This window comes from Procambarus clarkii, chromosome 81 (assembly GCF_040958095.1).
Source record: "Procambarus clarkii isolate CNS0578487 chromosome 81, FALCON_Pclarkii_2.0, whole genome shotgun sequence".
NCBI lineage: Eukaryota > Metazoa > Arthropoda > Malacostraca > Decapoda > Cambaridae > Procambarus > Procambarus clarkii.
This window is the reverse complement of record NC_091230.1, coordinates 15963280-15974397: the sequence shown is the minus strand read 5'-3', so window position 1 is coordinate 15974397 and position 11118 is coordinate 15963280. Positions and strand designations below refer to the sequence as shown.

At 37.1% G+C, this 11118-nt stretch overlaps 1 long non-coding RNA gene across 3 annotated transcripts; it reads left to right on the top strand.

The window, feature by feature from the left end:
• The first annotated feature begins 3684 nt into the window (after window positions 1-3684).
• On the top strand, window positions 3685-8387 carry LOC138357970 (uncharacterized). 3 transcript variants are annotated; one of them, XR_011225178.1, is made up of 4 exons: window positions 3685-4201; window positions 4488-4640; window positions 6696-6797; window positions 8003-8387. It is a non-coding gene; the product is annotated as an uncharacterized lncRNA (long non-coding RNA). The 3 variants fall into 3 exon arrangements; XR_011225176.1 differs by having other exon boundaries at window positions 6696-6801; XR_011225177.1 differs by having other exon boundaries at window positions 6696-6829.
• Window positions 8388-11118: the final 2731 nt, after the last annotated feature.

Sequence of the window (11118 nt, the reverse complement as noted above, 5' to 3'; positions counted from 1 at the left end):
ACAATTATGGTAATTACAGTCTTGTAAAGCCACTAGCACGCGCAGCGTTTCGGGCAGGTCCTTAATCTAAGAAAATTTTATGGAGGTAAATACTTGCAAAATTTATAGACAAAAAAATGATAACAGATTAATTACATGGAATGAAAAAAAAAAGATGAGAGAAAATTATAGGTACAGTATAATATATTAAAGCACATAGGTAAATAATAAATAAATAATAATAAATATGTTTATTCAGGTAAGGTACATACATACAAGTGATGTTACATTAATGGATTGATATATAGATAGAGCTAGTACATACAATGCCTAAAGCCACTATTACGCAATGCGTTTCGGGCAAGAAAAACATTAATATCTAGAACTTAATACTAATTGAGCATAAAGAATAAAAAGTGTTGAAAACAAATACAAATAAAGATAAAAAAAAGGGGGAACATGACTGAAAAAGCAGCACAAATACAATAGGTTGACAAACAGTGTTGATTAAAAAATAATAATAATAATAATAAAATAACAGACATGGGTTGACAATAAAGGAGTGAGGTGGGTTACAGGGAATTTATTAGGTAGTGTTTAGTTTTTATCTTAAACTGGTTGAGAGAGGTACAGTCTTTAACATGGTTGGGAAGGTCATTCCACATTCTGGGTCCCTTGATTTGTAGAGCATTTCTAGTTTGATTAAGTCGTACTCTAGGAATATCAAAACTGTATTTATTCCTGGTGTGGTGCTCATGGGTTCTGTTACAACCTTCAATGAAGCTTTTGAGGTCAGGATTGGCATTACAGTTCAGCGTTTTATATATGTATAATACACAAGAGAGAATGTGCAGTGACTTAATATCTAACATATTCAGAGATTTGAGTAAGGGTACCGAGTGATGTCTGGGGCCAGAGTTGGATATTGTCCTAATAGCAGCTTTGTGTTGGGTAATAAGAGGACGTAAATGATTTTGGGTAGTAGAACCCCAAGCACAAATACCATAGTTATGGTACTATAGGTACTAGGTAGGTACTAGGTACTAGGTAGGTACTAGGTAGGTAGGTACTAGGTACCTACCTAGGTACTAGGTAGGTACTATAGGTACTAGGTACTAGGTAGCTAAGATTGATTGCAATGACAGCTTAAAATGGTAGTTGACAAAAATTGGTAGTCACAATACAGCATATGGCTAGCACATAAAAGAAGACAGCAATGAACACAATGATAAGGTTGTTTGATATTACATAAAAATTAGGAGATTGGGTACCAACTAGGTACAGAGCAAATTTAAAGCTCAGTGTAGGAAACTAAATAGATGAAGTTAGGTACTTTTTGGTTTTGCTTTTAAATAAGGCAAAAGTTTTACAGTTTTTCAGTTCACTAGGGAATGAGTTCCATAGACTAGGTCCCTTAATTTGCATAGAGTGTTTACACAGATTAAGTTTGACCCTGGGGATATCAAAGAGATATTTATTTCTGGTGTGGTGAAAATGGGTCCTATTACATCTGTCCAGGGAGAGTTTCAGAGCATGGTTTGCATTTAAGAACAGGGTTTTGTAAATGTAGTTGACACAAGAGAATGTGTGGAGGGAGTTAATATTTAGCAAGTTTAGGGATTTAAACAAGGGAGCTGAGTGTTGTCTGAAAGCTGAGTTAGTTATCATTCTGATAGCAGATTTTTGCTGTGTGATGATGGGCTTAAGAGAGGTACAGCCTTTGACATGATTCGGGAGGTCATTCCACATTCTGGGTCCCTTGATTTGTAGAGCACTTCTAGTTTGGTTACACACAGCCAAATTGAGTAACAGGAAGAGGTCTTGGACACAAATTTGTTCCATGCTAAATTTAGAGGAATCAGCTGAGTATTCCTCAAATAAAATAAGTTGCCTCAGCTTATAAGGTAAATAAAATAAGCATTTCTCAAATAAGTAGCTGCCTCACCTCACTGCCTTACTGCTACATAGCCTTCCCGGCATGGTGCCTTCTTTTGATAATTACTTGTTCCACACCCAAATTGTATAACAGGAAGAGGTCTTGGACCCCTACTTCCCTCTCTCTTTTTTAATAACCTATATAGTCATAATTATAGCTTTAAGTATTCAATGAATAAAGTTTTTGACATTTTTACCCTTCTCCTTACCTAACATCATTTGTGCTGCATATTTTTATTTTATGTCTCACCCAGATTTAATTTCAAAATAAAACCAAACTAAATAAATTAGAAATGGGTATGTATAGCTAAGGTACACCCTTACTACTAGGTGAACAGGGGCATTTGGTGATAGTAAATGATCCCATCAGGCAGGGCTCATCACCTTCTCTCATATTTCATGTTCACCAGTGTTTATTTACTTAATAACTACTGGTATAATATCTTGCTATTATAAAACTAATTCTATTATCATCAAACACACATTTACTTCAAGTTTCAAGCAGAGAATGCATATATAACTAACACGAAGGATTCCTCTTCACTAGATTCACCAGCTATAATATTTTGGTCATGTTCCAATATCATAAATCGATCCCAGTGTTATGTTGTAGAGAAAAAATGACTTATATCCAGTTTACTTAAAGCTACGAGTGGTCGAAACCACACTTAAATCCCGGAATGAACTTACGAAGGTTTTTCCACTTAGTGTAGCTACTTGAATACGGACGTAGCCGCCACGAAGGCGCTAAGAGGGAAAACGTTCTTAGCTAAGAGGAAAAACCTTCGTAAGTACCTTCCTGAATCCGGCCCCTGGACTGTAGTCTGTAGAATACTGTATTGTACATGACTGAACTGTATATGACTGTATTGTACGGTATTGTAGTGTACTGTAGCCTTTACTCAAGTATGCTGTAGAGTATTATACTATAGGGTACTGTAGTGTATTGTACTGTACTCTTTTGTAGTGAACTGGAGTGTAGTGAAATGTATCGTGTACAGTAGTAGAGCGTACTATACCATACTGTACTCTTGTATACTGTAGTGTAGATTACTGTAGTGTATTATATTTGATTTTAGTGTACCGTACATTAATGTACTGTAGTGTATTGTACTGTACTGTACCCTTGATTGTAGTGTACGGTAGTGTACAATACTGTACTGTATCCTGTACTGTACTTTAGAGTATTGTACGGTACTATACTGTAGTGTACTGTACTGTTATGTAGGGTACTGTACTGCAGTTGACTGTAGTGTACTGTACTATACGGTACTGTATTGTTATCTATTGTACTGTAGATTACTGTGCCCTTAGCCGTTCTGTATGGTACGGTACTGTATTTTATTGTAATGTATAGTACTGTACTGTATTGTACCGAACGGAACTTTATTCTAGAGTACTGTAATGTATAGTAGTGTAATGTATCATAGCGTACGGAAGTGTACTGTACTGTGTTGTACTGTACTTACAGCTTGAATAACTATTTGTATTATTTAATAATACTGATGTAATAATAAGTACTCCAAAGTCATCATTTGTGAGTGTAAATTTAAACATTGTATTTCATACATTTGTTATGTGTATGTTTGTCATATATTGGGTATACATTTGGGTGTATATATTTAAGTTTCACAAAATAATTGTCATGAATGACTAGAGTATCCAATTCGGTCGAGCCGACCAATGAGAGTAGAGGTTGCGAGAATGTGACGTCAATTGAAAAATCGAAACGTGATTGGCTGGTGAGTCGACTTGGTGGGTGAGGCTCGACGGAACGTTATTTTGACCCCAGTATTGGCATAGTTGTGGTGTACAAGTTAGTGTTAGGGCGTGATGTTACTCTGAGCGGGTACCCCGTTACCCTTTGGGGTCGCTAGGGCTGACAGATCCCCTAGCTTACACTCATATTGTACACCCTCAAAACGCCAATACATAGGGTCAAAAATATATATTTTACAGCAGCCGTATATACCCTCTTGGGGGATTATATATCTATAGGCAGCTATTTTAGTGGTGACCTGTAATCAGTACTAAAAGATATTTATAAATGTGTAGTGAATTGTAATGTTTGTTTTTCAGCGTTATTGTTAAGTGAATGAGGTAATGGTGGGAAGACGAGGCATGGGGTGAAATGAGCCGACTGGTGATTTAGGAAGGTGGAGGAGAGACTAAGGTTGTGGTGGACCGATGAATCAAGTCGGTGGCGAGCAGAAGGTGGTGGGAGATGTCCCGGTTTGGCAAGATGTGCTGCGTGAGTTAGCATCTATGATGGCGGTATGAGTTTAAGGCAAGTAGTTATTGAATATCTATTGTAAGTTTAGAGGCGTGGTAATATTGTAATAGGATAGCGTAGTAAAGTGAGACTGAAGTGGTTAATAGTATTAGGTGCTCAGTGTGTCGAGGCCACAAGTAACAGCTGCAAAACTCGTTGACTATCTAGGTGGGATCTATGCTTTTAAGTGGCATTAGAAATTGGGAGCATGAAATTAGTGAAAGTACATGTTGCAATTAAAGGTATGGTATAGGCATGATTGAATAATTGATATTGATAACATGACGTTGCCTTGTTGCAGGTAATAGCGGACAGATTGGCAGGACCCCTGGGCTGTCTGTAAGAACAGAGACGCTTCAACTGCCCTATTCGTGAAGACTTGGCAGTGTGTGACTAGTCTTGTAGAAGAATCGTAGGGATAGGTTGGAGGTTTTGCCACGTTACTAGTCTAAAGGTGATTGTGTTAATATTGTGTGGGTTTGAATGTGACGTTGAGGCGGCCGAGAGTAGTTATTATCACTTAAATGTTGTGGAAGTTGAATGTGACAAAGGTAGTTTTGCAGGAATTAGTGTTCACGTTGTGAAAGTTATTAAAGTGGGAAAAAAATAGTGAGTGGAAGTATTTAAGATATAATCATTTCGTAAGTTTGTACAACGTTGATGATTAAATATTTACATGTTAACTAATTAGTGTCCCATTGAGAAGTTCCTACAATAACACAAAGTAGGAAGTAATAACATGTTAGTTTCTTGTTAATGGGAAACTGTATAGACCGGATGAGTAAGCATATTAAGAAAGGTGTTAAAGCAACACTTTTCCAGGCAATGTAAGGTAGGGTTCAAGTAGTTAATAAGAACGTGGCCACTCAGGGAAGTGTTCCGGGCCTAACGCAGTCGTGTATATTGAAGTGTCACCCACTCTAGGTGTAGCAAGTAAATGTACGTGATGACGATAGGGGGTGGTTGACGTGATTTACTGGCAATTAGGTTATGTGAAAAAAAGTAAAAAAAGGCATGAAGACAGTAGATTGGGGATGATGCAATAGATAAGTATTTTGGTTGTTGAATAATGAAGTTTGAGGGGGATGGTATGAGGTGGACATTTAGGTGTTAAGTGGGAGTTTGACGACTACTACAGGCATATTTGGGCGCTCCTAGCGAGTGTTTTCATTAAAAACTGAAGCGCCTTAACCTGTGAGTCAGTGTTGTAAGTGTTAGTTTATAAAGAAGAAAAATAGTTTTGCTGCAGGATGGTGGTGCTTCCGGAAACGTGTTATGACTAATGAATAACTCTCGATACGGTTTTTGCTCACGGTTCGCGCGTCGTCTTTAAAAGTTGTTGATAGTGGTGTAGTAAACCTCCCCCCCCCCTCACCAAGCGTTTAATGGGGAGTTTAAAGTGCTCTGGTTACCAGAGTACATAATTAGACATGAGAGGGTGAAAGTTTGAAAATCCGTTGGCTTGCTGTCGTCTTAGTGACGCAGACATATTTAGCTGTAGGTTGTTTGACGTACAGCTGCTAGTAACAATAACCTATTAGAATATTTAATTGGAGTAAGGCATATAGTTTATAATGTTAATGGTACTGCATGAAATAAGCGTGACCTCCTTCATATGATAAAGAAGTCATAAAATGAAGGTTTAAGAATGATTGGTTGATACATGGAGGGAATGTAAATGTTGCGGTGGATTAATTTGCACTTGAGACGAGGGTCGTGGCAGTAATTTTTGAATAATGTGCATGTGGGTGGCGACATTACACGTTGTGGTGTAATAATTGTGTAACTAGAAAAATGTAATCATGGCTAGCGCGTGTTGTAGTATAGGCAGAAGTGAAAGGAACATGTCCTGATTGTTCGTCCTTGAAATGTAAGTGCGTTGTTAACTTCAGGTTGAGGTTCAGGTATTGGTCCAAGGGGGAGGGGGATGTTGGTTGTCGTGTGTAGCAGTAAGTATATTGGTGTAGTTGATTGTGTAGTGTTAATTCAGAATTGTGTACTAGGAAGAGATGTGTCCCTGGAGAAGTAAGCGGGAATGTGTGGTGATATAGGTATTAGTAGTTGTTTAGCAGTTAATGTTGGCTAGGCAGAAGTGTAACAGGAAATGAGAGGCTGAGGGTGTTAAATTTGCGGGATGACTAAACCCCGACGAGGGGAAAAAATTGCGTTTAGCACTGCAATTGTATGTATAAGAAACGGTTAGTTTTGAGGTGGGTGGGGTGTGGTTTGTCATGGTTGCGGTTTGAATGAATTGTATATAAAAGTAGGACTCGTCCGAGGTTGCAAATGTGTGTTGCTATGTATTGTAGTTATCATATAGGTTGACAAACTTTTAACACCCTTTATATGAAATTAATATCCAAATTGTTAGATGTTGAAATATACTGAAATGTTCTTCATTGCGGAAATGTGTAATATAAGGAATTGTTAATTGAGTGTTCGTAGATGGTTGTAGGACAGAATAGGAAATGTTGTCGATGATAAGTTGATTGATATTATGGATTTCCAGGAGGGTAGCGTGTGGAGAGGTTGTGGCTTGGCGGAACAGAACGATGAAGTATCTCGTTTGAGAAATGCGCATAGGGTGGAGACGACGAGCAACGCGACGGTGGCGAGTAATAGAAGAGGCCGTGATCTTGAGTAGTCTGTGTTTATGATGATCTTATAATACCCCTCACTGTTGCCTATGTCGTCCTTTGACTTTTACTCCTCCTGTACCTCATGTTCCCCTTCACCCATCTCCGTCTTTCTGGTCAGTTTTGTCGCCTGCAAAATTCTCTTTCGGTTAGTATTACCAATATTTCTCCTAGTATTTCATATTTGCCCTCCTGTGGAGGGTGTCCCTTGCTAAATGTTGTCAATCCCTGAGCCACATTACTAAACCTTTTACCCCTCCTACAGTTCAGAAATGCGTTTTCCTTGAACACTTTTCTTCACACTCCCATTTCATTTCCATCTTCACTGATGGGTCTAAGATTGCAGACAGTGTAGGCCATCACATAAGTTATTTCCTGACCAGATATGTGTCGCCTGCCTCTGGAGACTTGGCATATTCACGGCAGAACTTTATGGCATTCTCTATGCTCTGCTTTCCGACTGTCCCTTGCCCCTCGATCGAATTCTTGGTGAATTGGATAAATTTGGTATCGTTCGCTTTGTGCGTTTCTGTTCTCATATTGGCATCCTTAGTGATATTTAGCGCCCTCTGATTATTCCGCCCATTTGATGGTGCTACAAAGCCTTCCTGGTTTGGTGCATTTTGATAATTACTGAATCTATATAGATGCACATCGAAATGTAGGTTGTACCTTACCTGATGTCATAGGTTACTGTGATATCACTGGGAAGGATGTTACTTGGTCATTGTGACGTGACCACACACTGCCAGGATATTTCCAGGTATTTGGTTAGTACTAACAAACTAAATGGTGGCGTATCGCCCACACTATACAATAGAATACAGTAATAAGCTTTTGTCATCTCATCACATAACTAGACATTTGATACTTTGCCTCATAGTTGTGAATTGCCAATATGGATACATACTGACAGTGAAATATTTTGTATAATAAACAGAACAGATAAATTGAATGTTTAAATAATGACCAAGTGTTTGGACCAGTATCCCTAGCATGGAAAGTAGATTTAAAAACCAATAGGATTGATAGTGTTTAGTTGTCGATTTAGTGTAGTTCATCGGCTGTAAATACAACTAGGACAGTAGAGCATACATGATATTTAGTATTGTATTTGGAGTGTAAATAAGTCATGGTAATATAGAATCAATCATTCATATATTTTATTTTTTACTTTCAGGCCTTGGGAAAGAAGAAAGATAAAGAGGAAGGCAGGAAGTTTCTGATAAAACAAAGGATCAAGATGATTGCATGTCTGTTGACTAACGGGTGTCCATGGATATGTTTGCCTTAAAATTTAGATCTTGTTTTACCATTGGATACTTGTGCATAGATTTGTAAAGGGACGTATGACCTCACTGTGGAATTGCATGTCAAAGGTAATCCTTTAATATTTATCAGTTAGGAGATAGTGATATGTGGCATTATTACAGGAGTGTACTGTCAGCATCACATGTTCATTATTGTATTAGTCGATTTGTAATGTACAAGTTGGGAATTTTGAATGTAGTTTTGATAAGTCTGAAGCAGCAGACTTCTATTAGTCATTAAATAATATACACAAACATAGTAGTGTTAATAACCTTTAGTAATGTTCAACAGTTGTGTGCACAGTAATAAGTGTATGGATTGATAGTTTGAGTTACGACCAAGATTGTAATAAGTAGCTTGATGTTTTGTATATGTACATGGAGTGTAGGGGTTGATTTGTAGTGAAATCTCGTGGCATATGGTTCAGTACATATTTAATTAAATGAAATTAAATATGAAAATAAAATAGATATATATAATCTAGATGTATATCTAGGATGCATATAGGTTATCCGATATACATATCCAGATTACATTATCAATATATATAATCTAGAATAAATATCGTAGATAAATATATAAAATAATTATCCTTATCTTAGGATATGTAGCATATTCTAATAATGTAAGGTATTTATTATAGGTATATAGTTAGGATAATTATTGTAGATATAGGTAATGAATCTCTCACTCTGAGAGAGAGAGAGAACTCGCACCCGAAAAGTGACTCGAACCCCATACTGCCAGGAGCAACGCAACTGGTATGTACAGGATGCCGTAATGCACTTGACCATCACGACCGTACATAAGTGATAGCCGAAGCTATTTGAACCACTTCCGTGCCGGCACTCCGATGGTACTGTTGTGCATATGAATTTATCAAATCGTCTCAGTCTTTGGGGGCACAGGTGAGGAACAAATGCTGAGTCCTGAATGGTCCCCAGGACTATATGCAAGTGAAAAATCGATTGCATATAGTCGTGACCTGACATTGGGAAGAGGGTCGTGGCTGGACTGTTCCTGGACGTAGTTGGGACATGTCCCTTTGGGTCGGCGGCTGGAGGCAGTTGTGTAGACTTTTAAGTTGAGATGTGAGCACCAAGCGTGTTGCATGTTGTGGAAATGCGCGTATTTTGCTATGTGAAGAGAACAGAACCCAAGCAAAGTGGCAGAAGTTAGGTTCAGGTAACGTACAAATCTCCTAGCAAAATTATTGTAGATCAGTAGATGATATTTTATTCAATATAGACCAAATTTAAGGCAAAAATGTAGAATATTGAATAATCAATATTAATGTTATTAAATATGGATCAATATTATTGATTAATAAATATTATTGAATACTATTGGGCAATATTGAATAATAAATGTGTATTGAATATTTGATGTTATTGACTTAATGAATAATAATCGATATTAATGACAAATAATATATTGAATAATGTTCGATATTATTTAATAATTACATTATTCAATAATAAATATTATTATTCAATACTATACAAGAATATCAATATTGAATACTAACTACCTGGCAATACGTTGGTGAGCCACAGCAACCTTCCTTGTCCACCCAATCTTCCCCCACCATATCCCCTCACCGTCTCCTAAGCCTCCCAACCATTCCCCACGCCCTCGTCCGATGCGTTCCCAAATGGTGTGATGTTCCCAATGTTCTATCACATCACTTCATGTTCCCATCAGTGAAATATAAGAATTTCAGTGAAAAAAAAAATAATGAAATATGGGAAAACAAATATATTCATGAAATGATCGGTATGGTAAACAACACAGCTCAATTCCAAGGCAAATGACACAAAATAATGAGAACCAAATGGATATAAATCAGAATGTATGAAAAATAAAATTACATTTCAATGTTTCTGATTGCAATGAATTTGAAGATATGTTATACTAAATGTGTGTTGCTTTGACATGGAACAGATGGTGGTGTTTTGAAGAAAAAGCATAGTTTTACCTGTCACATCTATATAGTAGGTATATAAAAAAGACGCGTCTATTGGAAGGCAACGTTGTGTCAAATATCAAGGCAATCGGTAAAGAGGTTCAGTTGAATAGCTGTTATGCACTAACGAACATTTCCATTTATATAGTGAAGAATATGAAATATTGAAGAAAATAGTAGAAATTGTCATAGTATTGTAGGTAATTTCTAGTAGAATGTTTAGGGGATTCCTAGTTGGATTTTTAGTGAGATTTGTAGTAGGAATCCAAGTAGAATTTGTAGGGGTTTCGTAGTAGGATTCCTTGTAGGATTGATAGTAACATTTATAGGTGATTTTTTAGGGGAATCCTAGTAGGATTTTTTTATGGTGATTTCTCGGGTAATTTATAATAGTATTTTTGGGGGAATTTGTAGTCGGATTTGTTTGGGAATTTTTAGTAGGATGTATAGGGGAATTTGTAGTACAGTAACAAAATCTTCCACGGTACTTGTATGTACAATACAGTACAATGCATTGTATTGTACTTCACTTGAATGTATTGTACTGTAGTGTATCCTGTACTGTAGCCTCTACTGCACTGTCCTATACTGTATTGTACTAGACTGTACTGTACCCTATATTTGACGGTACTGTATCTAACCTTACCTATCTTACCGTAGCCTAGTCCAGTCTAGCGTAGCTTGCTTAGCTTAACTGAACAAACCATAATATAGCGCCATTCTCTAAAAACGATTCACAAGTTAAAAATGATCAAAAGTCTAACGCACAAGATCTTTATAAATCCAAATGAGTGATGACTTTGCATAAATGTGTAAAAACACTGATTGCATGTTAAATATTCGTTATTACTAGTGGCAGTGTGCATGTATGGCTTAAATGACGTATATAAATATACAATGGTGTTGTTTATAGAGAAAATGAAGGGTTGGAAAGGTAATAATCCAATAATAATGCTGCTTAGTGATACTAGCGACAGTTGCCATAGATCGCCATTGCACCAATCTGTTCTCTCCCCATA